The sequence below is a fragment of the Sturnus vulgaris genome, chromosome 17 (assembly GCF_052056855.1).
Source record: "Sturnus vulgaris isolate bStuVul1 chromosome 17, bStuVul1.hap1, whole genome shotgun sequence".
NCBI lineage: Eukaryota > Metazoa > Chordata > Aves > Passeriformes > Sturnidae > Sturnus > Sturnus vulgaris.
Window position 1 is genome coordinate 13,497,781 of NC_142259.1, and position 6,119 is coordinate 13,503,899.

Sequence of the window (6,119 nt, forward strand, 5' to 3'; positions counted from 1 at the left end):
TTGGTAGTGAGGAAAAGCTTTTGGAGCCCCCATATTCACTCATTTACTGCTTTGCATTTGGGAATCCCAGAAAATGCTGCAAGTCACAGTGGTGAATCTTCATTTTGAATTTTCCTGAATCCATGTTTATTTAGGAAATTGATGTCACAGTTTTTCATAGGTTTTGTTGCAGTGTCAGCATCGATCCCTAATCTGTGCCTCCATCACTAGGAGGAGTTGAATGTCATTTTTAAATGTCTTAATCGGCTTCATTTCTTTTTATAACCAAAAAAATAATATAAAAGAAGGGTTTTTTTCCAGGTGAAAACTGCTGGAGTTTGACCACTAACGAGGAACACCCAGCAGATGGCATCAGACATCTGGGAATGCCAATTTTGGGCAAGGCCATGCCAGGCTGGGAGTGCCACTGCTGCAGTGAAGAAGTTTTGGCTGCAGGGATCGTGGGGGCTTGAATTGGGTGGTGACAGTTCCACAGTCACTGCTGTGCTGAGATTTCCCAGCTCTGCAGGGATTTCAAATGATTGTCACTTCCAGCCAGGCCACAGAATGGCTGTGGCTTCACTGTGGGGAAAATAAAAAAGGGGTTTGGAATGGTTTGGGTTGGAAGGGACCTTAAGGATGATTTATTTCCAACCTTTTTGCCATGACAGGGTGTGGAGAGCTTCCCTAAAATTGGGATTGGCCATAAATACAGTGCTGATGTTCAGTGCCACAGATCAGATTTTCCCCTTATTTTCTCTCCCTTTAGGATTTTATGTGTGTGATGCATTTTTCCTGTTGGCTTAGTCCTTGCTACAAAAATGTGAGGGCATTTTTTGCACCTGGGATGTGCAATTTCCTCCTGTGCTCTGGACAATTGCATTTGCAAATCATTACACCTCCGAATTTTTCAGCTCAGCCTCAGAATTTTTGTCATTTGCAGAGCTCCTGTGCCAAGCCATCATTTGGTATTTTTAGATGTGTAAAGCAGAACGTGCAGGGAACAATTTTTTTTTATTCTGGAGTTGTCACTGTAGAATTGACTTTGCAGATGGTGCATCAGCTGCTTGGAAGTCTTTGACAGCATCCTGGTTTTGCCTTTTAACAACCTTTCTGTCATGAAGATTTGCAATTGTTTTTGAGTTGGCACTTACTCTGTTCAGCACCCCATGTTCTGAGGGCTTTTTCTTTTTGGTAGATTGATATATTTGGTCGATTTCTGCTATCTCTAATAATGTTTCCTTTACCTGAACAAGAGAACTGTAATAAAAGCCCATGAACCAAACCTTGGTGCTCTGTTCACCCCTGAACATCTCAGGAATCGTTCAGGTGCATTTCCAATAGAAATATTTCAATATCCTGGTCAGAATGCCAAGGGTTTATTGTCATTCTGTGTGTTGTGACATTTGTCCCCAAGTGCTGTCCTTGAATCTCAGGGCTTTTAGATCCCTCACTGTTGGAATCACTGATTCAGCTTCATTTTTGTCTTAAAATACAATTTCAATACAGGTTTTGTTTTGCAAGTCACAGAGTCACCCATGGCTGGTTTTGCACTGGGCTGCAGCAATTAAAGCTGCAATATTAATATTAATATTAAAGCAATAAAATACAGAGGAAATTCTGTTCCTTTTGGTGCCTCCTGGCAAGGAAATGCCAGTTTTTTAAATCTTGGGAAAACCTCTGGGATTCAATTCCTGTACTCAAGGTATTTTCAGAGCTTGTTTGTGATTCTGTGTCTCTGACACAGAAATGTTTCCCACAGGATGATCTCCAGTGGAACCTTTGTTAATCCTCAATTTGTAGAGCAGATCTGGGATCCCTTTAAACTCCACAATACAAATGTGGTGTATAATTACTCAGTGATTGAAGGAAATGGTGTGTAGCTGAAGCATTGATAATTTTGTGGTAATAAAATCACATCCAAGGGCAAAAAGAGACTGAATTCTGAATACTGAAGCCACATTTTCTATAGGAACAACAGAACTGAGCAGCATGGTTTGCATGAGTCAGTGGTTCAGATAATTTTTCTAATGTTATTCTAATAGTCTGATTCACAAGAGAGAAAAAATATGAATATATATAGGCATAATAAGGCCTGACAGAAATTATTTACAACCAATTTTGTCTTTATTTAGATTGCATGAGTCATGCAGAAAACCAAATTATTTTGTAATTAAACTGGGGCTGCACCAGAACACCAAACACAGGCCAGGGAGGATTCCCCCAGCAGGAGATGGAACAGGTTTGCATTAGGGGGGAATTTCATTCAGCTGATAAAATGTGGAATAAAAAAAATGGAATAAAAAATTATAAATGTGAGACAACATCAGGATGTGCTCAGTGTTGGACTCCAGGCTAGGCCAGGACTGCTCCCATTCCTGAAGGAAAAATTCCAGCCCAACAAAGTGAGGGAAAACCTTGTTAGTGGAGTTTTAGAATCTGCCAGGTTTTACCCTTTGAGCACAGGACAGAATTCCATCAAATCCTCAAATCTGGGAGCTTTTCCTGCCTTTTCTGTAACAAACAGGGATGTGCACACCAGACTTACAAGGCACAGCTTTGGGGTTTTTAAAAATTCTATTTAGAGTTTCAATCTCTGCTGTCTCTTGGGTATCTGGGATAAGTCTGAATTTAACCAAGCTCCTGTGTAAGGCCTGGCCTTTGACCAACAACCTACAGCACATTTGTGTATTTATAAATACCAATTTAAATATAAATTTGTGGATTTATAAGATAAAACCTGGCTGCCTTTGGGTACAATCAACTCAGAGGAAAATTATTAATCCCAACACACATGGCCAAGGACTGCTGGTAACTCCAGCACTGCTTTTTATTAACACTTGAGGGGAAAATAATCCAACTTTTAGTTCCATTGCTGTTGTATAAGCACTTCCCTCTCCCCCAGATTTTAATCTTGTTAAAAGTTCAGCCAGAAGAGCTTTGCTTTGCTTCTGAAAATGTCTCCCAGCACCAATGTTGAACATATCAGGGATCAAAGAGCCTCTGGGAGAGGTTTTAAAACTAAAGCTTGGCTCTGTTTGTAAGGCTTGGAGATGTGTTCAGGTGTTTTGTGTGTGCTACCTAAAACAAATAATTGTGGTCATGTCAGCCCTTGAAGAGTCATGGGTGAGTTGGGGATGTTCAGGATGGCATTTATAGGAGTTGCCTTTGCAGAAAATGCTGCTGCAACACGTGTGCAGGCAAATAGAAATATTAAAAATTACTATTTAAAAAGGGAAATATTAAAATTCACAACTTTTATCTAAAGGAACAAAATGGACTTCACTGTAGAAGACTTTGGGTCCTAATGACAGATTTTACTGCACAATACTTGACTGACACGTTTAAGGCACAATCCAATTTTAGACAAGTGGTCGGAAAATCAACAGCAGAATTCATTTCACTCCTAAATTTACTTGTCAACTTGACAGATCTAGAGTTGAAGATACATTTCTAAATATCTAACTGCAAATTTCCATTTCCATCCACTGATTGAAAACCCCAGAGATGCCACCCAAGGTGCAGAGTGTGGGATTCTCACTGCCCGTGGAGCTTGGGCCGTGTTTTATCTGGGTTTTATTTCACTCCAGGGCTGCATGAACATGAGTGCACACCCAGCCCTGGCTGCCTGATTTTCTCTCCAGCTCCTGGGAGTGCAGCTGAGCCCAGAGTGATTGAGGAAAAGTCAACAGAGAGAGAAAAGGGCTGGGCTGGACTCAGGGCTCTGCAGGCAGCTCTGAGCTGCTGGAACTCCCAAATCAAACCTGGTCCATGCCTAAGCCAAGCAACAGGTAAAGCTATGAAATATTTATAAATGGAGAAAAAACCACCACAGGCTCCTCTGGGCCACCTCCTCACCCTCAGAGGGAGGAATTTCTTCCCAAGATCCCATCCAAACCTCCTCTCTGTCAGTTTGTTCCATTGATTTGCTGAGAAGTGCCCCACCAAAACAAGATCATACACACACAAAAAAAAAATAATTAAAAAAAATCACGGAGCTGCTGATGAGCTCAGTCTGAGAGGCTTGGGCTTGTGATAAACCTGGGATCAGAGGCTTTTGTCCCTGTCATTTTGTAGCCCAGCCTGTCATTAGTCATTTGAACTCACAGCAAATGTTAGCCAGGGAAATCTCTGCTGTTTGGAAATCCATTATTGGAGGGTGTTCTCTTGGACAAAGAGCTGTCAAATATCATTAACACAGCCTGTCCATCTTCCAGGGTTTCTTTTTAAGGCATAAAGCTTGGAGCAATATGGTATCAGTCTGTAGATTAAATTAAAGGTTGCAAAGGAGATATTTAATCTGATTTTCTGTACAAGAAGGCACAGATTTGCTGCTGATAATTCATAGGGCTCAGGAGAGATTTCATCTGCTCATCACCCAGTGCATTCAAGAGGAAGAAACTTTCCTTTAAATCATTGTGAAGCACATCAGGATTCCAGGGAGCTGAAACCACCAGGATCATTCCAGAGCTTCCCTGGGCTGTTGTGAGTGCAGTGCAGGACAAATTCACATTTCCAAACCTGGTGATGTTTGGTGAACTGGAAAAGGGAAATGTCAGCAGGGCAGGGACAGGAAAATCCTCCAGGAAAAGGAGCAGCACAAGCTCAGGCTGGCATTGATAATTTTGGCATTGATGTCAACAGAGCTGGGAATTCCTGACAGGAATTTCTGCTGGGGTTGCTGTGGTTGGTACCAAAGCAAAGCTGTGCAAAGCCCCGGGGCAGAGATTGCAGAATTCCCTGCGATCCGGGGAATGCCATTCACAGCCTTGGGGCTGATGCAGAGCTGCTCCTCTCTGCCACCCATCCTCATCCAGCACCCCTGCAGGATCCATTTGGGGCAGTTAAACCAGAGGAGGAATCGATTTTCTGGGTGTAGAATGCAGAATTTAGCTGGAGACAAAAACAAAGCCATTCCCGCTGTCAGACACGGGGTTGGATTGTGTCCTTCATCCTCTTTTTGGGCAGCTCCAGAGCAGCTTCATACTTTTGGATTATTTAGAAAAAGCTTTGAAAGTTTTGCTGAACAAAGTGCTTTCCAGTGAGAAAAGGAGAACTTTTCCTGAAGAAGGGAGATGTATTTTTGCCCAGTTCTAACAAAGTGATTGGAGCTGGCAGCTCAGTTCTGAAGTCAGAGTTTCATTTTTCAGACATTACCCGGCCACCAAAAGACTTCCACTGGAGGAAGAAGTGTCAGTAACAAATGGTTACCTGTAGTAAGAATTATTCTGTTGTCTGTGGACTGTTTTAAAATCTGATTTTGACTTTTCTCGAAATAATTGTGCTGCAGGAGATCAGGCACTGAGACAGGAATTGTAGTTCTGACATCTCAGCATCAACACTGAACATTCCTGACTATCCCAGCTCTCAATTTCAGTTCGTTATTTCACCAACTGTGTCACCTTTATTTCCTTGGTGACTGAAGTGATTTAGCAAATTCATTGAGACTTTGGAAATGCTGGGCTCAGAGAACCTGTAGATAGGATGGATTTTCTGTTTGCAGTCAAGTATTTTAATTATCAAGTTTAAAAACTCTCTTTTCCCTCAAACACAGAACACTTCTTGTGTGGGGTGGAGATTCGGTATGCAGAGCTTTAAAAAACTCAGCCAGCTACAGAAAAAAATCTGAGTCCAGAGCTCAATTTTCTTAGTTTTTAGTGCTTGAGTTTAGTTGATGGCTGCATTCCTTCAAAGTGTAGATAAACAGATAAATTTGTAGATAATTAGTTCCAGTAAGCACAGAGCATTCAGCAGCACAAAGCTGATATTTCCAGGGATCTCATTTCACCATTGGCTGAAAAACATATTTAACATTTTCTGCAAACCAGCAAATGACTTCTTTTCTCTCCCTCTGCTGTTTGATTTGCTCTGGTGTCTTTGCCCACTGCATTTTTCCCATCCAACTTCCTCGAGCCACTCTGTAATTCCGATGATTAAATGTGCAATTAAGGCTTAAGCACTGTGAGCACAAGGGATTTGGAAATGAGGATGAGACTGTAACACTGACATCAAATTTCAGTGGCAGCACTGCTGGAACCGGTGACTTTTATCCTGCAGGGAAGGGCTGGGTGCTCTGCCCTGCAGATTCCTCATGAGGAAGAAGCATCAGGACCCCCTGGAATGGATTTATCCCCAGTAAT